Source organism: Chlorocebus sabaeus, chromosome 11 (genome assembly GCF_047675955.1).
Source record: "Chlorocebus sabaeus isolate Y175 chromosome 11, mChlSab1.0.hap1, whole genome shotgun sequence".
Taxonomy (NCBI): domain Eukaryota; kingdom Metazoa; phylum Chordata; class Mammalia; order Primates; family Cercopithecidae; genus Chlorocebus; species Chlorocebus sabaeus.
In genome coordinates this window covers 104,083,824-104,108,446 of record NC_132914.1, presented here as the reverse complement: position 1 = coordinate 104,108,446, position 24,623 = coordinate 104,083,824, and the positions used below count along the sequence as shown (strand labels likewise).

The 24,623-nt window shown below is 43.8% G+C and overlaps 1 pseudogene; it reads left to right on the top strand.

The window, feature by feature from the left end:
- The first annotated feature begins 22,861 nt into the window (after positions 1-22,861).
- On the top strand, positions 22,862-23,976 carry LOC103239038 (elongation factor 1-beta-like; annotated as a pseudogene).
- The last annotated feature ends 647 nt before the right edge of the window (positions 23,977-24,623 follow it).

Here is a 24,623-nt window from a genome sequence, read left to right as displayed (position 1 = left end):
ATACTTCACTTGGCTCATCATAAATTCTCACTTTCCACCTATCAGATTGGCAAAACTCCAAAGTTCACAAATATACTTCATTACCAGGCTTCAGTTAACATCACTTTTACACATTGCTGATAGGAATACAAAAATAGTACAAGCCTCGTGGAGAACTTAGCACTATACAGCAAAATGACATATGCAAATGCTCTTTGACCCAGAAACCTAACTTCCAGGAAGATAGCCCAAGGATTCACTGTCAAAAATATGAAGAAAATATACACAGAAGGTTGGTCACTGCAGCACTATTTGTAATAGCAAAAGACTGGAAACAGTCCAAATATTCAGTAGGAGACTAGTTGAATAAACGGTGGTATTTCCACATGATAGAATCATAGGCACCCGTGTAAAGGAATGAGGAACATCTCTGTATACTACCATGGAGTGATTTCTAGAATATACCATTAAGTGGAAAAGCAAGGTAGATGAAAGTGTACACTTTAATATGATACTGCTTGAGAGAGCAAGGAGGTGAAAAATTTTTCATAGTTGGTAAGAATCCTGTCAAATGACTCATGAGCCAGATCAAAGACTCTTCCACTGGTAAAAAAAAAAAAAAAAATTGAGCATCATTAAAAATGACCACTACAGTGAAGTGAAACACATCAAATATCATTTAATCCATGAGTCTGCAATGTTATTCAAACCCAAAAACTCACAGTCATTTCTGGAGGTCTCTAGAGAACCAACTAATCTTTCTGAAAATTAGTAAATGATATAGTTTGGCTGTGTCCCCACCTAAATCTCACCTTGAATTTTAGCTCCCATAATCCCCATGTGTTGTGGGAGGGACCTGGTGGGAGGTAATTGAATCATGGGGGTGGGTATTTCCCGTGCTGTTCTTATGATAGGGAAGAAGTCTCATGAAATCTGATGGTTTTATAAAGGGCAGTTCCCCTGCACATGCTCTCTTGCCTGCCGCCGTGTAAGATGTACCTTTGCTCCTCCTTCACCTTCTGCCACGATTGTGAGGCCTCCCCAGCCATGTGGAACTGTGAGCCCATTAAACCTCTTTTTCTTTATAAGTTGCCCAGTCTTGGGTATGTCATTATTGGCAGCATGAGAACAGACTAATACAGTAAATAAAGAGAAAGAATCAAGCACTTGACCTGCCTTTCTCATATGAACTATAGCTGAGGACAATCCAATAGTTGATGAAAGAAAAGTTTCTCTTTATAGAAGTATCCTGGCTAACATAAGAAGGATTGATAAAATTAGAATATCATCATTCTGCAAACCGTTAATGAAATGATAGGTGTACCAACCATAGATGATTGTCAGCGACCACTAACATCACAGAAAAAGACAAGCAGGTATTATTAATAAATGCCTCCTGATGGAAGTACACACCTCTCCCTATGAAAGATAATTTCAGACTGGTCTGATCAAAGCTCTAGATCTTACCAGAGATTGTAAGACTAAAGAGACAGAGAAACATGATAAACAACAGCACAAGGAAGCAATCAACAAATCCAAACTGTGGAAGTTCTATGGGAAAAATGACCCATATAGTCAACAAATAAACTTCAAGGAAAACAAGGAAATGGAATGGGAATCTATAGATTAAAAGAGATTTCAAAAATTTTCTCCATTTACCTATGTAACAAATCTGTACATCCTGCACATGTACCCTGGAATTAAAATTAAAAAAGAAAAAAGAGAGATATATAAAAAAAGAGAGAGAGTCAACCAAATGAATTTGGACCTCGTTTGCATCGCATTTTGAACAAATCACTGTTAAAAAAATTTGTAAGACACTAAGGGAAATTTGAACACTCACTGGGTATTTAATGATACTAAGGAATTATTATTTTTTAGTGTGACAGTGATACTGTGGCTATGTTTTAAAGAGTCCCTATAATTTACTACCTACTGTAATGTTGATGAATTAAATAATATTATGTCTGGGATTTGCCTAAAAATAATCTATGGGTAGGGGAGAGAGAGAGAGAGTAGGGGCATAAATGATACAAGACTGGCTGTTAGTTGATAATCATTAAAAAGCTGCATTTGGAAGCAACCCAAGTGTCCATCAATAGACGAATGGATGAAGAAGATGTGGTCCATATACACAATGGAGCACTATTCTGCCATAAAAAAGAATGAGACCTTGTCATTTGCAACAACATGGATGGAACTGGAGGTCATTATGTTAAGTGAAATAAGCCAGGCACAGAAAGACAAACATTGCATGTTCTCATTTATTTGTGGGATGTAAAAATCAAACAATTGAACTCATGAAGATAGAGAGTAGAAGGATGGTTATCAGAGGGTGGGAAGGGTCATGGGGGTCTGGGGTGAGGGAGGTGGGGATGGTTAATGGTGCAGAAAGCAAATAGAATGAATAATACCTATTATTTGATAGCACAATAGGGAGACTATCGTCAGTAATAATTGTACATTTAAAAATAGCTAAAAGAGTGTAATTGGATTGTTTGTAACACAAAGAATAAATGCTTGAAGGGATGGATACCCCATTCTCCATGATGTAATTATTTCACATTGCATGCCTGTATCAAAATATGACATGTACCATGTAAATATATACACCACTGTGTACCCACAAAAATTTAAAAATTGTAGCCAGGTGCGGTGACTCATGCTTATAATCCTAGCACTTTGGGAGGCCAAAGTGGGTGGATCACTTGAGGTCAGGAGTACGAGACCAGCCTGGCCAACATGGTGAAACCCCGTCTGTACTAAAAATACAAAGAAATTAGCCGGGTGTGGTGGCAGGCGCCTGTAATCCCAACTACTCAGGAGGCTGAGGTAGGAGAATCGCTTGAAACCGGGAGGTGGAGGTTGTGCCACTGTCCTCCAGCCTGGGCGACAGAGCGAGACTCTGTTTCAAAACAACAACAAAAAAATTTTTTAAACCTAGAGTGAAAAAAAAAAAGGCTGACTGATGTGTACATGGGGAGAGGGGGTAGAACTGGGAAAGAAAGCCAAGGAAAAGTATCAGCAAATCCAAGTTATTTATAAAAATGTTACTGAAACTATTTAGGGATATGCTGAAAGTTTTGAGTTAATAGCATTATTTTTAACTGTTCTTGGGAAGACCAACTTTGTAGCCCACTATAGGATAGATTAAGTGAGGAGAAACTGGAAGAAGAGAGGCTGATTAGGCTATCATCAGTTAGTTGGAACTGAGAACCCGTGCTGCAATTGCTGAAGGCCCTTTTCCGGTTGCTCAGGAATTGACACTAGGATCTCAGTTGAAAATTGGAGGAGCTAGTTCTCCCCTACAGGAGGCAAGCACCAACACCTGAGGCTAGACACCCAGATCCCCTACTGTTGAAGGTGAAGGTGCAGTGTTTGGGGTGAGAAGTTTTCCTCTCCCTTAGGCCAAGAGAGAGAACGTCCCCAAAGAATCACTGGTAAGTACTGTAGTGCCCACAATACGAGAAGAATAGCGTCTTACTACCACTCTTTCATCTGCTTAGGCAAGGGCTAACTGATCCATCTCTGTGCCTACCTGAGCACTGGAAAGAGAATGAAGAGGGCAGGCCTTTCCTTCCTTGAAGAAAAGAATTGGTTGGAAAGTTAGTTGTGAGGTGGGGGAAAGGGGTACCTGAACCATCCAAATCTTTCCAAGCATCACGTCCTCAGGGAAGCCTTTTGTGTTCCCCCCATACAAACTAACTTCCTTTCTTACCCGTTCTCCCGGAACTATTTTTCCTTTAGAATATTTATTTATCTCCTCCGGGAGTGCCAAGGGACAGAATACAGTCATGGGTTCTTAGTTTTTGCTTCCGGTTGGGCCAGTAAAACCCCTTCCTCATTCCTCTTTTCTGCTTATCACTACAGACAGAAACAAAAAACCATGGTTCAGGCTGCTAAAAGCCTAAAGCAAAACAAAACAGCACAGCAACAACAACAAAATAAGGCAGGTTGGACAAGCTTGTGTAATGTCTTTAAAAAAAAAATCCCATCCATTGTATCTCTACCTTGTACAAATTAAGCATTTGTTAAATTTAATCAAGAAATGAATGAGTGGAGAAATGAATGAATTAAAAAAAGGGAACTCTTGGGTTTTTACCAACAATTATAACCATATTTAAAAGTACAAATGTATACATGACATAAACATTAAAAATACTGGATAGATATGCACAGAATGTTAACATTGATTTTATTTTAGTGGTGGGATTTCAAAATTATTTTAGTTTTTTCTTTATAATTTAAGAAATTTTTACAATGATGTTAATTTCTTTTCAAATCAGAAGCAAGAAAACACTACAGAATACACTGTGGTAAGGGCATCGTTGTTAAGGAACCAGGTTCTGTCCCTGCTGCTCACCACCCATGTGACCTGGGGCAAGTCATTGCCTCACTGACTATCAGTTTCCTCATCTGTAAAGTGGGGATAATCAAAGAACTGGGTGGCTGTGAGGATTAAGTGGGAGAATTCACGTAGGGTTTGGTACTGAAAGACTCTGGTCTTTAAATGTCAACTATTATTATTGCCTTTGGGGAAAACACTTCTTGCCCTTGGCACTGTAATGCATTTCTGCTGTAATTATGTATGTAAATTTATTTGGTCATAGTGAATACTATTTATTAATAAATACTAAACTTCAGCTTTGCTTAGAATTTAAAATAAATCAATGCATCACCAACAGGTGGCAGCATATCATGGTTCTTTACAAAGCCCTTGGTGTCCTCGTACAACTTTCCCTGTTTTTAAAGGGAAGAAGCTTTAGAGTTTAAAACGGAACAGACCTTAGGGTTAATCTAATTCAACTCCTTCACTGTACATATATGGAAACCTGGAGATGCAGTAAAAACAAAGAACACGTCCTGTTCTTCTGCTAGGAAAGGGCAGGGTTGCGGGAAGAGGTGGGGAGAAAAATCCCTGAGTGTACTTCATGCCTGAATTTGCAGTATTTCTGCAATATCCACTTTAGCTAATCAAGAAAACTTAGAATACATGGCAGAAAATATTTTCTAGTTCTCAAATGGAAATATTTGAGGAGTAAAGAATATATCTCATGGTCATGCACAGTAGGTGGTTGATGAGCCTCAAAATATGGAGATTCCCCCACCCCACCTCTTTTTTAAAGCTTTTTCCAGCTGACATAGGCATTGCCCCTTGTCATAGCACTGGATCCTCACAATCAGGGGCAAGGGTTATCATTGCTATTGTGCCGACCAGGAAATGAAGAAGAAAATGCCCTCATAAACGGGACATGAATTCAAATCCAGATTATTTCTTCCTTCCTTCCTTCCTTCATTCATTGAAAACATGCATTTATTAACTTCCTGTTGTGTGCCAGCGCTCTGCTAGCTGTTGGAGATGCATGGTTCACTGGGAATACACCTCCAAAAGGCCACAGTCTCTATCCTTAAAGGATTAGGGTGTCTGGACTGCATGATATCAAATTCCTGTCTCTTTCTACCACACACACACGTGCACAGTGCTCTGCATATATAGTAGGTACCCAACAAATATCTGCTATACTGGGCAGCTGGGCACATCACCAAAGGCCCTTGAGACCACTGAATTGCAATGATGGTATAATGTTTGACTGCAGTAGTCAAATATTATGATAGTCGAACATTACAGGCTCAGAACAACTTTTTAAATGTCTAAGATTTGTTTATATGTGTATACTCTCTCCCACTCAGAAAGCACTTAGGAGCTGTAGGATGTCTGCATATTCAATGAAGTTTTTGTGTTTTGAATAATAGCCCCCAGATTTCTCAAAATACCCGAGGAAAGCTAAATCCATACAGCCCTAGTTGGACTGCTAGATGGCAGTAGCAGCACGTGCTGTTTTTAGACTTTAGTCAGTCAATCTCACAGAGAGGAAGGAGCCTTCAGGAGTAGCTGGTCTATACCCTTTCATTTCACAGATGGGAAGGCTGAGGCCCCCAAAGGGAAGGGCACCAACCAAAGCGAGGTAACTAGTTAACAAAACAACCTACAACTGGCTGAATTATATACAGGTTGCTGACTTTTATGATTTAATATTTGCATGAAAAGTTTCTTTATGGATACACTCAAAAACTATTTTAAATGTTTTTGTGTAAAATTGTTTTGGAAAACAAAAAAACAAAAAGAAAAAGCAAACAAAAGAATGGAAAATGATGTTAAAAGTAAATCTCTCTCCCACCCCACCTTAGGTCTCCTCCCCGGAGGAGAAACTTTCTACCAAGTTTTTAAATAACTATCCAGAGATATATTTAATTAAGTACACACACAGAAATGCATATGCATACACACACTTAGCTATGGTGCATTCGTAATATCTAAACTCTGTGTGTGTGTGTGTGTGTGTGTGTGTGTGTGTGTGTGTGATCGGATGGATATAATGCATATATGAAATACAAAATAATATGAACAAAAGCATGAAAGCTGTGGCCCCCAGGAAAATGTCTCCTTTACCCTCCCAGCCTCCACTAAAAAAAAAAAAGAAGAAAAAGTCCATAAAATAGTTTCCAAACTCTAGAATGGCTTTATTTTATTTTTATTATTTTTTTCACCATTTCTCTGTTGATTTAACAGATTAAAACTCTGCCAGTGGCACCCATAGTATCGATCTTGGTAAATCCTGCCTTCTGAAGCTCTCCCTGCCATAATTAAATTACTGTAAATACAATTAGAAGGTCCCTCTAGGTGGTCTGTGTGACACCAGCCCCAAAGGAATTGTCTTGAGATATTTGAACCAAAAGTAAAGAGCAAAGTGGCGGAATCCCCTTAATCTTTGGGGCCAGTTCTTTGAGGATTTGTGGGCATGAAATAACAGGCGGTCGGTTTTAGGCAGAGCAAGCGGCACTTTCAGGAGTTATTTTTCTCAACCATCACTGGCCTTTAGGGTCAGCGTGGGGGATCCGGTCTCCGCTGCCAGCTTCCTGCCCTCCTCCTCCTCACTGCCTAGTAATTTGCAAATTCTGCTTCCAATCTGGAATAGCACAGTCTAGGGTAGTTAGTACTTTGCATCCAACACTTTTGCATAGTGTTGGGAGCTGTTGCTATGTGGTCCACGTGTGTTGCTCAACAAGCTTAAACTTTGCATAGCCCATGCTAAACTAATTTGCGTCAATTTGTCTACATCATGCCAACAATCGTCCTGAGAGTCCTGAATAGAACATACAAGGCTGCTGATAAAGGCCCTCAGCACAGATGCCGCCAGCCATTCTGTGGGGCCCCACTGTTGCTAGTTCTTCACCATGGTTTCTTCATATCCTAGTGACGATGTTAGTTTTTCCACTGTGGAGTTAAAACTTTTTCTTTTTTTTTTTTTTTTTGGTAACAAAAGGCAGTGCCTATACAACTGGCACTCCAACTGATTTTTTTTTTTTTTTTTAAGAAAGACACGGCTGAATTCTAGTCCTGGTGTTTCCTAACAACTTTTTTTTTTTTTTGCAAGTTTCGGAGAAAGCAACTGGAGTTAAATTTTTTAGAAAGTGTTTGTGCAACAGTGACAAGATGCTTGTCTGACAATCTGTCATTATGTTGTACTAAAATTTTAAGCCTAAAAACTCATTACTTTCTATGGAAAGATCTATTTTTCTAAGTAGGAACATAATTAACATTTAGGACCAAAGATAGCAGAAGCAATACGAGAAAACAAAAGTAATTTGAGCTGTATGAACGCTAGGAAATAATCTCCTATTTAGGAGAAATTTCTATTTATTTTCAAAGCCAGATCTGGAAATATATTGATCCAGCCAATTTAGAGAAAGCACCAGAAAGCCTGGGGAGTTAATTTAATTGAATCGCTATAGGAAATTGTCCAGGCTGGAGTGCAGTGGCACAGTCATGGCTCATTGCAGCCTTGAACTCCTGGGATTGAGAGATCCTCCCACCTCAGCCTCCTGAGTAGCTAGGACTACAGGCACACCCCATGATGCCTGGATAATCTCTTAATTTTTTGTTGACCTGGCTGTTCTCAAACTCCTGGCCTTAAGTAATCCTCCTGCCTCAGCCTCCCAAAGTGCTGGGATTACAGGTATGAGCCACCACACCCAGCCCATTTTTCTAAGGATCTAAAGTCCATCCTGAGAAAACTGATAAATGTCCAAATGTTTACATGTAAGTGTTATGCCTATATGTCTAGGTAGGAGGAACTAATTAGAATGTATTCAATTCAATGGGTTAGAGGAAGAGAGATGAAGAGAGGTTGGGTACATTGATGGGTACAAACATACAGTTAGATAGAAGGAATAAGTTATAATGTTTGCTAGTATAGTCGGGTGACTATAGTTAACAACAACATGTTATATTTTTCAAAATAACGAAGACGCTGGGCACGGTGGCTCATGCCTATAATCCCAACACTTTAGGAGTTCTCCCGAAGTGGGAGAATTGCTTGAGGCCAGGAGTTTAAGACCAGCTTGGGCAACACAGTGAGACCCATCTACAAAAAATTTAAAAATTAGCCAGACCTGATGGTGTGTCACAGTAGTCCCAGCTACTCAGGAGACTGAGGCAGAAGGACTGCTTGAGCCCAGGAGCTTGAGGTTACAGTGAGCCACTGTATTTTAGCCTGTGTGACAGAGCAAGACCCTGTCTCAAAAAAAAAAACAAAAAAAAAACAAGGACTTGAAATGTAGAACATATAGAAATGATAAATACGTATAGAAATGATATATAGAAATGATACCCTGAATTGATCATTACACACCCTATGCACGTAACAAACTTCTACATGTACCCCATTCATATGTATAAATATCACGTATTAAAAAAGAATTTATTCCACAAGTGATTATTGAGTTATTGACTGCCTACTATGTGCCAGGCACCCTTCCAGGCACTTAAGATACAGAAGTGAACAAACAGTCACAGTCTTTGGTTTTATGGCACCTAGGAGAGACATGATACGTAAACAAACCAGTAAACACATAGCAAGCAATGGAAATGCCAGGTCATGGGAGGTGCTAAGAAAAAAAACTAAGGGTAGAAAGTAGTCAAAGTGCTACTCTAGATACAGAGGCCACAGAAGATGTCACTGCTGAGATGTCATTGAGCAGAAACTCCAGGGAGAGTGGGCAGAGGCCTTGATCATGTCAGTGGTCCCAGCAGACAGAGGAGTGGGAGTAACAGTCCCAGAGGCAGGAATGGCCTTGTATGTTCATGGCCAGCACAACTGGAGAGCAGGGAGCTGGGAGGCCAGAAGGTAGGAGAGGCAGTCCTAAAGAGATGAGAAGAAACGAGCGGCTCATGCTGTACCAGCACGGCCTCTCCACTATTCTGTGTCATAACAGCTCTAGAGATCAGCAAACTGGTTCTAGTCTCTCCCAGCTATCCTTGCAGAGAATCCTAGAGAAAGATGGGCAGGCTGATACTACATGGGAGGATGTGGAGATAATTGAAGCTAACAGGTATATGATAAGATGCTCAAAGTCATTAGTAATTTAAAAATTGCAAATTAGAGCCACATGTATTTATAACTTTTCTATTGGTGATCTGGCACAAATTAGAAAACTAAATCATGACAGGTGTTTGCAGAAGTGTGGGGGCGGTGGCGCCCTCATGCACAGTTGCTGTGATGGTAGACAGGTGCAGCCATGCTAAAGAACAATCTAGAATTACTTAGGCAAATTAGTATCTGAGATCCCCTACGACCCAGCAGTCATGTTCCTAGTATTCATATATTCCATGGGAATTCTGTTGTGAAAATGAAAAAACCATAGCCTTGGAATTTAAAAACAGGACTTTGTAAGAAGTGTACTGCAGGAAGAAAGAAAGGAGGTGCTTACCAACCAGGGCTTAGGGACGCCACATCCTGGTTCCGTAATACATCAGCACCTTGTGCATTCTTTTTAACAATAGGTATAGTCTGTGACTCCCACCAGCAGCTGCCAATGCTGCTCTTATACAGACTGGAGGGCTGGGCCGCTTGCCTTCCCGCAGCAAGGCTGACTACCACCTTGCCTTCTCTGAGATCCACAGAGGTCAACACTGAGGCCAGTTCTCTCCGTTCCTTTCTAGGAGACATGAGGGGCCTTTTCACAAGTCAGGGACCATGAAGTCTCCACCTACAGGGGCCAAAACTGAAAAGCAGATGTCCCCAAAACATGCAGGGCCAAGTCAAGGGTACAAATGGACACCCACATCCCATATCTAAATATTTAAAATTGGCCAGGCGCAGTGGCTCACGCCTGTAATCCCAGCACTTTGGGAGGCCGAGGCGGGTGGATCACGAGGTCATGAGATCAAGACCATCCTGGCTAACACGGTGAAACCCCATCTCTACTAAAAATACAAAAAATTAGCCGGGCGTGGCAGCGGGCGCCTGTAGTCCCAGCTACTCGGGAGGCTGAGGCAGGAGAATGGCGTGAACCCAGGAGGTGGAGCTTGCAGTGAGCTGAGAACGCGCCACTGCACTCCAGCCTGGCCCATTAGGGAATCATGATAGGTTTAAAGCAGATTTTTAAGGCAATAAAACCAGAGACGATAGAAACAGAACCATTTTGAGATAATTAAAAGCCAAACTGCCCAAAATGCTAAAAGGTAGCACTTACCAACCATGAGCCTTGAGTCTACTTAACCTCACTGGGCCTCAGTGTCCGCAACTGTAAGCAGGTGGGTTAGATGAGACTAACAACCTCAAAAGCCCTCTTCTAATGACTTCTGTTCCTCCACGTGTAAGACAGGTTCTGGGTTGAACCAGATTAGGGATTCCCAATTTGAGCTCCCCTGAGGGTTCTCCCTCCCACCCCACTGCCCACTCCCCACCCCCCATTTAAATCAGAATCGCATTTTTTTAAGTTCTCCCAGATGATTCTAACTGCAGCCAGGGCTGAGATCTGCCGGACCCAGTGATGCTTTCCAAGATCCTTCTCCTGTCTCCATTGGAGCTCCTCCCTATGAAAGGAGCACATAGGGCAGGATCATCCATCTCTTGGCTTCTCTTATTTCTAGGACTGGAGACTCTCTGAGACTCAGCGCTTCCAACAAGCAGCATTTTGTCAGAAGAACCATGGGCTCTGAGGGAAGCCCTGGTCATGGGGTCACCTGCATTTGTGCGAAGCAGCAGGGATGGGAGATGGGGTTTGAGGCCTGGGCAGACAGGTGCTGTGAATGAGAACCAGGCCCTGCGACAGAGCTGCCAAGGCTGGACTTGGCAAAGAGGAGGCCACTTCTCAACCAGCATGAATGGCCTGACGCCTTCTGGCAGCTCCTTGGCCTCCACCAGGCACCTGCGGGCCGGGGCTTCTTGGCAGGTGAGAAGCAGCGAGGAGAATGGGGCTTTTCTAAGACTGTTCCCTGGAACAACATCTCTTGACATCTGGGGAGATGAGCGGTGGAAAAGACAAGGCACTGCGTGTTCATCTGGGTCCATGAGCATCTCAGTGGTGGGGAGGCAGAAAGGGAGCTCGTGTGGAAGGAAGTGCTACTTACCAGCCTTACATCCGGAGCTTAGCAAATTCCAGACACCGTGAATGAGATTGGCTGATGCTTTGTATCAAATGTAAAGTGGTCTCTTTTTGCATGGCTGGCACTGGAGGCTGATGACCAGGATCCAGAGCTCTCCAGGAGCCTGGCAGGGCCAAGCATGGGGCCTGATTGCAGCTCTGTGGGGGCAGCAGGGACAGTGCCACCTGCTTAGTAGAGGTGTCATTGTCAACCAGGACTAGGAGCCTAGAAGTGATGAAATTCCCCTGTCAGGGACAATCCAGCAGGTTCTGCTACCGCCCACCCCTTCTGAATCCCAGGTCTTAAGTGCAAAGACCACAGATTCCAAACCAGACTCTAGAGCATGAGGTCTCACTTTGGGAGATGCCTTTTGGGTACTGAAATATCAGAAATTCCAGGATAATTCCATTCCAGGTTTATGTGAACAACAGGAGAGAACACTGTCATAAAGACAGTCCCTGAAAATCTGGGGTTAAAATCGAAGTAACATTTGCCATTTATTGATGTCTCCTGTATGCTCATTGTTTTACAGACTTTATTTTCTGAGATCTTTAAAACAACCAGGTGATGGAGATGCTGTTATTCCCATTTGGCAGTTGAGAAGATGCTGAAGCTGTGGGAAGTGAAGCTGCTTACTCAAGTTGGTAGAGCCAGGATTCAAACTCTGCTCTGATACCCAAACCTAAGCATCTCCCACGAGGCTGTGCTTCCTGTAAATCCAGGAGGCAGCTGGGAGAAAGTGTGGCGTGCACATGGCAGAGGTTGTTATTAAACAAAGACAATGGGGAAGACCCCAGATGCTCCGCCACGTAACCGGCCGTGCAGACACTCCTGGTGTCTGAGACTTCATAAATGTCATTATTGAAGTTTTCAGGAATGTTTTGAAAAGTGAGCAATAAAATAACTGGATTGAAGCTGGGCATGGTGGCTCATGCCTGTAATCCCAGCACTTTGGGAGGCTGAGGCGGGCAAATCACTTGAGGCCATGAATTTGAGACCAGCCTGGGCAACATGGTGAAATCCCATTTTTACTAAAAATACAAAAATTAGCCAGATGTGGTGGCGCACGCCTGTAATCCCAGCTCGTCCAAAGCTGAAGCAGGAGAATCACTTGAACCCAGGAGGCAGAGGTTGCAGTGAGCCAAGATTGTGCCACTGCCCTCCAGCCTGGGTGACACAGCAAGACTCCACCTCAAAACAAAAAGAACTGGATTGATTTATTTCTGTCTTAATCAGGGTTCATGTGATTTTAAGAAGCAAAAATCAGCCAGTCATGGTGGCTTGCTCCTGTAATCCCAGTGCTTTGGGAGGCTGAGGTAGGAGGATCACTTGCGGCCAGGAGTTCAAGACCAGCCTGGGCAACATAGTGAGACCCCATCTCTACAAAAAATTTTAAAATTCCCCAGGTAGGTTGTGTGCACCTGTATTCCCAGCTACTTGGGAGGCTGAGCAGGAGGATCACTTGCGCCCAGGAGTACAAGGCTGCAGTGAGCCGAGATCACACCATTGTACTCCAGCCTGGCAACAGAGTAAGGCACTGTCTCGAAAAAAAAGAAAGAAAGGAAAAAAGAAACAAAAATCTATTCTTCCTATTTAATCAAAAAAGGTCAATGTATGGGAAAGATATGGGGGTGTCCCATGACCTCCAAGGACAGGAAATGAAGTCAAACTCAAGAAGGGACCAGAACCAGCAACTGCCTGAGCCCCTCCCCCAGCCTGCATTTAGTAGATGGATGCCCAGGCTTTCATGGGGCAACTGTCCAATTCGCTGTTGACTCGGGGGTTTGTGAAATTTCCTACTGGGAGAGAACGGGATTCCCTGGTCTGGCAGTATGGAATCTTAACCGACAATAAGGAAAGTGATGTTTCTGAAACAGAGCTACAGAGTGGATGGCCCACAGCTTCTGGAGCCAGATCAGACTTAGGTTTGCAGGCAGACTCTGAGACCCCTAGCTAAGTTATCCTGGGAAAGCTTTGTTGATCTGAGACTTAGTTTCCCTGATTGGAAAATGAGGATCATAAATCCTGCACTGGATGTGTTAAAGCAGCATAGAGCCTGGTACTCAGTAAATGTCCAATGTAACATCCCCCCCATCACTTCCTGAGATGGAGGTGGCATCTGATAGAGAACCTCTCTGAGGTTATCATCATGCAGGAGTTCTCAGTGTGTGACACTGAGAACAGGGGAAATGGGAGGATTCCAACTGTCTCTTGCAATGGTGACATGAACTACTCTTTTAAAAAAAAAAAGTTCTGGCAAGTTTTATTAAAGAAACATTTTGTATGATTTACTTTTCACCAGTCTTCTCTGGCATGCTTCTAATGAACTCAGAATCACCGGGATCAATGATAGACAATGTACAGACTCTAGTATTTTCTGCATGCTGTGCCTAATTCAATATACTTGCCACTGTAGTGGCAATAAGACTGGACACCAGTTTTGGCCAACAGGGCCTAGGACTCTATTTTGGATTTCCTCAGAGCTAGGCAGTTGTTAGCGAGGACGATCAATTTCGCTTTGCCTTGTCTGATCATCTTCAGGGACAGCTTATAACCCAGCATGTACTTCCCATTTTCATAAGGAGCTGGAGTCCACAGTTGATTCACTCTAACAACTTTCTCCAACTTCTTAACGGCCACCATATTCCTGCCTTTGGGTCTGGGATGGCCTCCAACCAGGATCAGCCACCAAGATTTCTAGGGCGTGAGAAAGGAAGCATTAGCTACTCTTTGGGTATTAACACTTGACCGGAATAGAAATCTATACAATCTTGTCTTCATAAGAATGGTTTTCTTCCCCTGCTTGAAGTCCCAGAGACACTGACTAGGCTTTGGGGAAAACTAAGAAGAAAATGCCCACCATAGAATTTTCATAGATAGAGCTATAGGAAGAAAAAAGGGAAGGGGTGGGTTTGTATATTGCTTTAATTAGCAAAACCAGGAAGTAACACAAACCACAAACGTGACCTGCATTTAAAAATCATTTTCTCAGTTGGGCACTGTGACTCACATCTGTAATCTTAGCACTTTGGGAGACCCAGTTGGGAGGACTGCTTGATACCCGGGGTTTGAGACCAGCCTGGACAACATAGTGAGACTCCCATCTCCACAAAACAATAAAAAATTAACCAGGTATGATGACGCAGGGCTGTAGTCTTAGCTACTTCGGGAGGCTGAGGTAGGAGGATTGCTTGAGCCTAGGAGTTCAAGGCTGCAGTGAGCTATGATCATACCACTGTACTCCAGCATGGGTGACAGTGAGACTGTCTCCAAAAATTTTTTTTAAAAATTATTATCTTCTGATGGCTCTCTTGTTTTAGATGGAGTCTCGCTCTGTCGCCGAGGCTGGAGTGCAGTGGCGCAATCTCGGCTCACTGCAACCTCCGCCTTCTGGATTCAAGCGATTCTCCTGCCTCAGCCTCCTGAGCAGCTGGGACTACAGGCACGTGCCATCATGCCCCACTAATTGTCTGTATTTTTAGCAGAGACGTGGTTTCACCATATTAGCCAGGATGATCTCGATCTCCTGACCTCGTGATCCACCCACCTTGGCCTCCCAAAGTGCTGGGATTACAGGCTTGAGCCACCGCACCCGGCTCTGATGACTCTCTTATGTATCATTTTGTGATGCCCAAAGTGTCCCCAAGAATAGGGCTTATTTATTGCCATGCAGAGAGAGGAATCCAGACGTCCTAAAATCCTGGCTCAGTTTCCAGAGTCTCCACTGAGCCCATCTCTTGGGAGACAGAGAGACAATATTCTTTCAAAACGAATGAGACAGCATGCCAGTTCTGCCCCCCTTCCCTGGCTCCCTCCATGAGTAAGTCAGCCTGGGCTCTCCAAGCAGCTCCCTTTTCACTCTCAGCCATTAGGAAGGGCCTGATTCCAGGCAGGAAGTCAAACTCCACAGCTCTCTGCCCATGCATACTACAGAAGCCATCAGGAGCATTAGGGTCTGGCCCAAGAGCTGCCACCAAGGACTCTGGTTTCTGTTCCACCTGAGATTGGGTCTGGATACCTCAGTGTCCAAAACTGGAGACCTCTGGAAAACAGATGAGGGAGGGAGAGGGGACAGGAATAAGAACCTGCATGCACCGGTGTAGTGCCGTGACAGAATCACAGCTCACTGCAGCTTTGACCTCCCAGGCTCAAACAAGCCTCCCACCTCAACCGCCCAAGGTGTTGGGATTACAGGCTTGAGCCATGGTGCCTGGCCAATTTTTTTCTTTTAACAGTTCTTAACCTTTTCTGGGCCACAGATCACTCTAGGATCTTTCTTTTTTTTTTTTTTTTTTTTTTTTTTTTTTTTTTTTGAGACGGAGTCTCGCTCTGTCGCCGAGGCTGGAGTGCAGTGACTGGATCTCAGCTCACTGCAAGCTCTGCTTCCCGGGTTTACGCCATTCTTCTGCCTCAGCCTCCCGAGTAGCTGGGACTACAGGCACCTGCCACCACGCCCGGTTAGTTTTTTGCATTTTTTTAGTAGAGACGGGGTTTCACTGTGTTAGCCATAATGGTCTCGATCTCCTGACCTCGTGATCCGCCTGTCTCAGCCTCCCAAAGTGCTGGGATTACAGGCTTGAGCCACCGCGCCCGGCCCACTCTAGGATCTTAAGAGGATTCCTAGGAAGCATGCCCCAGGAAAAGGCACACGTACACACAATCTGACAGGCAGCATCAGGATAATCCCTGTAATCCCAGCACTTTGGGAGTCCGAGGCAGGAGGATTGCTTAAACCCAGGATTTCGAGACCAGCCTGGACAACATAGTGAAACCCTGACCCTACAAAAAAATACAAAAAATAGTCAGGCGTGGTGACACGTGCCTGTAGTCCCAGCTACTTGGGAGGCTGAGATGGAAGGTTGCAGTGAGCTGTGATCATGCCACTGCACTATAGCCTGGGTGAAAGAAAAAAAGAAGAAAGGAAGGAAGGAAGGAAGGAAGGAAGGAAGGAAGGAAGGAAGGAAGGAAGGAAGGAAGGGAGGGAGGGAGGGAGGGAGGGAGGGAGGAAGGAAGGAAGGGGAAGACGAGGAAGAACAGGAAAGAAGGAGAAAGAAAGGGAAAGAAAAGGAGGAGGAAAGGAAGAGGTGAAATGTACAAACTGGGATAGTTTAACTGAGCAAAGAAGGATTTGTGAATTGGGTAGCCCCTCAATGAGAGGGTCCGGCTAGTCGTGTGGTATAAGAAGATTTACGGACAGAAAAAGGAAAATGACCTGCAGAAGGCAGAATAGAGGTACAGAGACAGCCCACGTGGTTACGACACGCATTCGCCTGATTTAAACATGATTTGAACAGTTGGCCACCTGTGATTGGCAGAAATTCAGTGACTGGCACAAGAGGAGGTTACGGTCTGTTCACACATCCAGTTAGGTTACAGTTCACTAGGTAGGAGAAGCCTTTAGGCCGAACTTAAAATATGTAAGGAGGCAGCTTTAGGCTAAACTTAATTTAACAGAACCATCGCTAGAACCCACTCAACTGCCTTAAAGGAGATGATAAAAAAAAAAAAAAAAAAAAGAAAAAAAGAAAAAAAAAGAATGGTACTACCGCTGGGTGTCCTGGAAAGTTCAGCGCTGCAATTACTCGCTTCAGAGCCACACGGTCTTTGCTCCCTGTCCCACTCTGTCTGTACTACAACCCTGTCTGGGCCACCTCAGCTGAGGCTGGGGTGGATGGGCACAGCTATTACCAAGAAGGTTCTGAGAATGGGTGTGAGGGGACAGCTCTCAGGGAGACAGGTGTAGGCCGGGCAGGTACCCAACGCAGTGTCTGCTGCAGCTAGGAGTAGGAGGAGCACTAGATGAAGAGTCCAGAAGCCTGGGATTGGAGGAGGTTTCCTTCCCTGGAGGCCCTCTGAGCTGGGGTTTTCCCGGTAGATTCCCAGGCCTCTTTCTCAGGTCATTCCAGCTCGTTAAAGATTCAAATGAAGGTCCGGAAGCCCAGGGTGGCTGTTCCAGAGCTCACGAACGCTTAGGCTGGTTCCCACGTGCTCATTCCCCACACCCCCAGCTCCAGGGGCTCATTGGCCTATGCCTTCCTTCCGCGCCGGCTCCTTTTCCTCTTTGTGCCCCCTCACTGGGGGCTGGAGGGCTGGGTTCCGATTCAGGTAGGGGAAGAGGCATGTGAAACATTTGCATGCAAGACAGACATTCGACATTGTAGGGAGAGCAGACAATTCAGTGAGTCTATCCCTGGCCCTCTGCTGGTGAGATATGTGAGCTTGGAGGAGCCTCAGTTTTCTCTTCTGTAAATTAGGGGCAATCATTCTTTTCTTAGTGAATCCTCCCTCCTGGCCGGGAGCGGTGGCTTACTCCTGTAATCCCAGCACTTTGGGAGGCCGAGGCAGGTGGATCACCTGAGGTCAGGAGTTTGAGACCAGCCTGACCAACATAGTGAAACCCCATCTGTACCAAAAATACAAAAAAATTAGCCGAGTGTGGTGGCACATGCCTGTAATCCCAGCTACTCAGGAGGCTGAGGGTGGAGAATTGCTTGAACTGGGAAGCGGAGGTTGCAGTGAGCCGAGATCGCGCCATTGTACTCCAGCCTGGGCAACAAGAGTGAAACTCCGTCTCAAAAAAAAAAAAAAAAAAAAAAAAAAGAATTCTCCTTCCTGTCACCCACCTTGCTAATTTTTCCTCTATTCTAAAGCTCATTCAAGCATCAGCTCCTCTAGGAAAGCATCCTTGTCACTCTTTGCTCACCTTCCAAAGCCAGGTTAGGCGCCATCTGTCCCTTTTTCCCCATAGCATCTCATGCTTATGTCTAATCCGAGCAGCCCGATCAGGCCGGGTTGTGACAGCAGGATCGCTGGTGTGTTTCTGCCACATGACTGGGAGGAAATAGAACAAATAGAACAGGAGTTGAGAAATAACCTCATTGTTGCACAGAGATCGTAGAGGTGGTTTCTGCAGCATGTCCTAGCCTATTCTGATTGATGCACACTTAGCATTTCTTGCATGGAAGTGAAGAGTCTCGATCTATCTCCTGAGGTTGTTAGCAGAATGAAATGATAATGCCTCTAACTCTAGCACTGTTAGTAGTTCTTCATAAATTTTAAAGATGATATGACCAACATTGGCAGGAAACCAAATGTCGTCATTAATAGCACGGACGCTGGAACCTGGCTACCTACGTTCGAACCCGTGCTCTGCCATTAATCCATCAGTGTAGGAATAAAAACAGAATCTCACTAAAAGGGTTTGTATGAAGATTAAATGAGATAACATATGTGAAGTGCTGGTGCTTGGAATTCCTGGGTGTGTCTGTGTGGTTGGGGATGGTGGGTGGTGGTGGAAGCTGATGCTGACAAGTAAGCAGAGGCAGCGTATGCCCTTGGGTTACAGAGATGGAGGCAGATCCAGGTTTGGGAGGCCTGATGCTTCTGTAGTTCTTGGTTCTGTAACAAAAGAATACAAAACTACGAATGCCGAGTTAAACATGAAAGTGAATGCTTACATACACATTTTGTGAAGTTGTCCAGTACCATGAACATCACAAGGTTTTTCTGAAAAACACCTAGTATTTTTTATTAACGATTTGAAATCTTCTATTATAATCATTTTCCTACTATATTTGACTGCATAATCTTTAATCACCTTGCTATGGTCTAAATGTTGGTGTCCTCTCTACGTTTTTATGTTGCAACCTAATTTCCAAGGTAATAGGATTAAGAGATGGGGTTTTGGGAAGTGATTCAATCACAATACCCCACCCTCATGAATGGGACTCGTGCCCTTATAAAAGTGGCTTGAGGAAGCTCATTTGTCCCTGTTGCCACATAAGGACTCAGCAAGAGAGTGCCATCTTTTAATGAGAGAGCAAGCCCTCACCACACACTGAGTTTGCTGGCTCCTTGATCTTGAACTTCCCAGTCTCCAAAACTGTGTGCAATGCATTTCTATTGTTTATAAAATACCCAGCCTAAGGTATTCTGTTATGGTAACCCAAATGGACCAAGACACATGTTTGTATAAACAAGGATTTTGTTACATTTTCCATAGAGAAAATAGAAAGATAATCAGCCTCTCTCTTCTAGTGTGGTTGATCAGAAATTTGTTTTTATATGGAGGCTGGGTGCGGTGGCTCATGCCTGTAATCTCAGCACTTTGGGAGGCCAAGGCGGGTGGATCACCTGAGGTCAAGAGTTCAAGACCAGCCTGGCCAACATGGCGAAACCCCGTCTCTACTAAAAATACAAAAATTAACCGGGTGTGGTGGCGGATGCCTGTAATCTCAGCTACTTGGGAGGCTGAGACAGGAGAATCACTTGAACCTGGGAGGCAGCGGCTGCAGTGAGCCAACATGACACCACTGTACTCCAACCTGAGCGACAGAGACTGTGTCTCAAATAATAATAATAATACATAAAAATAAAAACATAATTTTTTTTTATATGGAGAGTTTGGAATTCTTTGTTTCAACTCCGTAACAAATGTCACATATAAGCGATATAAGTTTTTTTTAGGATGGTTGTCAAATTTGAGGAAATATCAAGTTCCTATCGTGAATGAACTGTAATCTTCCAGGGCAGTGAAAGTTTTCTCGCACAGTGAATGCCTAATGCACACTGACTCATTGAATTGGTAACACCTATAACCAGTATGTCCCCGTAACGTGGGTCAGGCGCTTGATATTATCTTCAGAGTTGTTAGTATTCCTTAGCAAATCAGTAAGCAAGTTTAAATCTATTCCGAGTGGGTCCCTGTAATTCACTCTTATCATTAGATTATCAAGCAATCCAAAAGCCTGACCATTGTTGTTATTTAAAATGTGTCTCTTATTCTCAATTCATTATGTTTTAGTATTATCTGAAATTGATTTTGTTATGCTTCTCAGCGTCAGAATAATTTTCTTTGGTTTTATTGCTCATCTTTGTTTCTTTTTGTTTCATGTACCATTTTTTTACTATGTTAATTTTTCTAGAGGATTTCAAAAATATATTTAAAGATGCAAAAATAAAAGATACCCTTCATGTGTATCCACATCAGGAGGCTGCAAATTTCTCACCTGTTTTACTAAAAAGTCCCCAAAACATCTTTCCAAAGTGTGATTAAAACGGAGCATTTCCAACTCAATCTCCCCTTAGCAAGACCCTAAAATGCCCTGAGTCAGGACATTGCCACTGATGGAAGAGAAATTCAATAAAGGGAAGTTAGAATGAAAAGAAACAGTGATCTTAATAGATGGCCACTAAAATGTCTTAATTTTTCAAACTTTACAAAAATATATGATCATGTCAACCTTTTGCCAGGGTCTCTCCCAGGGCTTAAAAGGTCCCGCAAGCTTAATCATTGAGTTAGGCACTGAACTGTGACCTGAGAATTCTTAGAGATTCATTTGTACTGTGTACGAAGTTACTAACTTCTATTGCTGTTATGAAAATTAATCAGACATGGTTTTTCCCTTCAAGTACATTTCAGGGAACACGAGGTATACATAGAAAGTATTTAAAAAATAGCTTATTGGCAACTATTTTCTGTTATATATGTATATTTATAAAAAACTACTAGGAGGTAATTTTAGAGTCATACGCAGTTGTTAGAAATAAAACAAATGAAACACCGTGCATGGTTATATTACATTATCACCATCAGGAAATTAACATCGATACAACCCGCCAAATTTATACAGGTGTCACCAGTTTTACATACACTTGTGAGTGTATATTTTTGTGCAATTTTATCACATATCCATGAGTTTAAAAAAAAAAATCCTTCCGAATAATAAGCGTTTGGAATATAACTGAATAAAGATGCGTATAATCTTGCATTTAAGATTTGGATTTTATTCTGAAGGCGGGAAAGGGCCACTACAATGGTTAGAATGGACATTTTCTGAAAGCTGAATGTGGACATGGTGGAGGATGGTCTGGCTGGAGCAGGCTACCCATCGGACGGGTGCTGTTCACCTCGAGGGTCTTAAACTCTCAGGGTTGCTCTGGGTAGAGTGCTGGGGGACACTCCTTGCCCAGCAGCCCCTCACTCAGACCCCTCCTACTCCCCGGGCCCCGCCCATCCCCGCGCCGGGGCCCAGCGGCTCCTCGCTAGGGCCCCGCCCTCCCCAGTTCCTTGAACACAAACCTCGCTGAACCTTTCCTGAGCGCGGAGCCCTGAGAACCCAGCGGTGAACAAAACGCTGACAGCCCAGTCAGGGAGACAGACAGTAAACACATGCCCCCAAATATATAATCATGTAATTACAGGCTGTGGGAAGTGTTGTGAAAGGAAAACACACCGGACGATGTGGGTCTCCAGGGGTCCAGGGCGGACTTCCCCTGGGGAAGCTTCCCAGGCACATCTGGACCCGAGTCCTGGCGCTGCCACTCGCGAGGCGGGTGTCCTGAGCAGGCTGGGTGGTCCAGTTGGACCATGGGCTCTCGGATCCAAATGGCTCGACTGTCGAGCCTGGTGTAAACTGGCACTTCCAAAGCGTAGTCCAGAAAGGTTAGAGCTTTAGCAGCTTCTTGGAATGCGTATTTATTTTTGTTTATACTGCTCTATTCTATGCCCACTCCTTGGAGGAATTTTTTTGATCTCTTGCAGAAGCTAGACTGGACTAGAATCCCGTCCGTGTGATCCAAAAGTGCCCTGTGCCTTATTACAAAGCTCAGCTTGCAAGGTCTTGGGATTTCCTGTGGGCCTTTCTCAGCAGCTCCAGGCCCCTTGGATCCCGGGCTGTGCGTTCGTCCTCTCTCTCTCTCTCTCAGACTCAACAGCACTGTCATCGTCGGCATCGTAACTAACTCCTATGCAGTGTTTTTAGGGTGCTGGGCATTGAGCTAAGCTCTACGTTATTCATTCATTTTAATCCTCATACTCTGGCTCCTGGCAGGCACTTTATAAAACGTGTTGATTAATAAATTAGACACAATGGAAGGAAAAAAAATCACTGATTTATTTTTTCTAGGCACTCTTAGCTTCACAGAGGAGGTGACTTTGAGATGAATTTTGAAAGCGGAGTTCACCAAGCAGAGACGTTGGGATTCATCACTGGAGAGGAGCTGGGGCAGGTATAACAGGTGCATCAGATGTTCCAGGAATGGTGCTTAGGGAAGTGTGGCTGGATGTTAGGTACGGGCGTGAGGATGTGGAGGAGGAAATATTGAAACAACACCGACCTAGATATATATAGCTTAAGCTCTACAGATGGTTATCTTAATTTTGTGAATACATGCAACATACTTTATGGGGATTTCCAGAAACACTTTGGGGATTGTTGGAACTCAGGTCCTGCTGTAGCAAGTGGGAGCAACAGTCAGTCAAAGACAGGTTCTGGGTCTACAGATGAAACAAGGTTAGTTATTTTTCTGCTGAGGAGTGGAAGCTTGGGTGATAAAATGTTAGAGGAATAAAAAAAAGAATGTAGCTTCTTCCTCTCTCAGCACAGGGCGCGCACAACTTGCGCTCTGTCTTTCTGCTGCTCCCAGCTCTTGGATACAGTGGACGACGCCATGGGTTTCGGAGACCTGGAAAGCCCTGCTAGCCTCCAGGTGCTCAACGATTACCTGGCAGACAAGAGCTACATCAAGGGGTATGTGCCATCACAAGCACATGTGGCAGTATTTGAAGCAGTGTCCAGCCCACCGCCTGCTGACTTGTGTCATGCCCTACATTGTTATAATCAGATCAAGTCTTATGAAAAGGAAAAGGCCAGACTGCCAGGAATGAAGAAAGCTGTGGGCAGGTATGGTCCTGCTAATGTGGAAGACACAACAGGAAGTGGAACTACAGATAGTAAAGATGATGATGAAATTGATCTCCTTGGATCTGATGAGGAGGAAAGTGAAGAAGCAAAGAGGCTAAGGTAAGAATGCCTTGTACAATATGAATCAAAGAAAGCCAAAAAAACCTGCACTTAAGGCTAGGCATGGTGGCTCATGCCTGTAATCCCAGCACTTTGGGAGGCCAAAGCGCGTGGGTCATTTGAGGTCAGGAGTTCGAGACCAGCCTGACCAACATGGTGAAACCCCACTCTCTACTAAAAGCACAAAAATTAGCCAGGCGTGGTGGTGGGTACCTGTAATCCCAGCTACTCAGGAGGCTGAGGCAGCAGAACTGCTTGAACCCAGAAGGCAGAGGTTGCAGTGAGCCGAGATCATGCCACTGCACACCAGCCTGGGCGACAGAGTGAGACTCCATCTCCAAACAAAACAAAACAAAACAAAACCAAAAAAAAAAAAAAAAAAAAAAAAAAAAACCACAGTAAAATAAGATCAATAGAAGAAAAAATACATGACAAGTGCAAAAATTAGAGAGGATCATCAAACCTAAAAGAAAAAAAAAAACCCTGTACTTGTTGCCAAGCCCTCCATCTTACTAGATGTGAACCCTTGGGATGATGAGACAGATATGGCGAAATTAAAGGAGAGCGTCAGAAGCATTCAAGCAGATGGCTTAGTCTGGGGCTCTTCTAAACTAGTTCCAGTGGGGATACAGATTTAAGAAGCTTCAAATACAGTATGTGGTTGAAGATGATAAAGTTGGAACAGATGTGCTGGAGGAGCAAATCGCTGCTTTTGAGGATTATGTATAGCCCATGGATGTGGCTCCTTTCAACAAGATCTAAAATCTATCCTGGATCATTGCACTTAAATCAAAGCTTGAAAGATTGAAAAAAATGTAGAGTTAGAGAAGGTGGAAATCTAATCTAGTTTTAGTCACTTATGCTGATTGGGTGACTTTGGGCAAATTTATTGAAGTCTCTGTAAAATGGGGATAATGCTAAAATCTACCTCATAAGGCCATGTATTTAACAAGACGGCAGAGCAATTGAGTGTTTTTAAAACACCCTACATATTTGTTTGTTGTTTTAATCACAACAGTATAGTCAGTCTTGTCTAATTCTTGCTAATATGTGGTAACCATTCTGTAACCTATGTTTCTTAAGTGACACCAACTTTAAATGCAGTCTTCATAACAGTTTTGGAACATTACACTCTAGATTTGTTTCCACCACCTGTGTGAGAACCCGTCCCCTCCATTTCTCTCCAATTCCTCTGATTCATGGCCTTCCCTGAGACCTAGAGCCTTGCTTTTCAAGGTGTGGTCTGCAGACCAGCATCACTGCCTTCACCTGTGATTGGTTAGAAGCGCAGACTCTTGGCCGGATGCGGTGGCTCACGCCTGTAATCCCAGCATTTTGGGAGTTTGAGGCAGGCGGATCACCTGAGTTTGGGGGTTCAAGATCAGCCTGGCCAACATGGAGAAACCCCA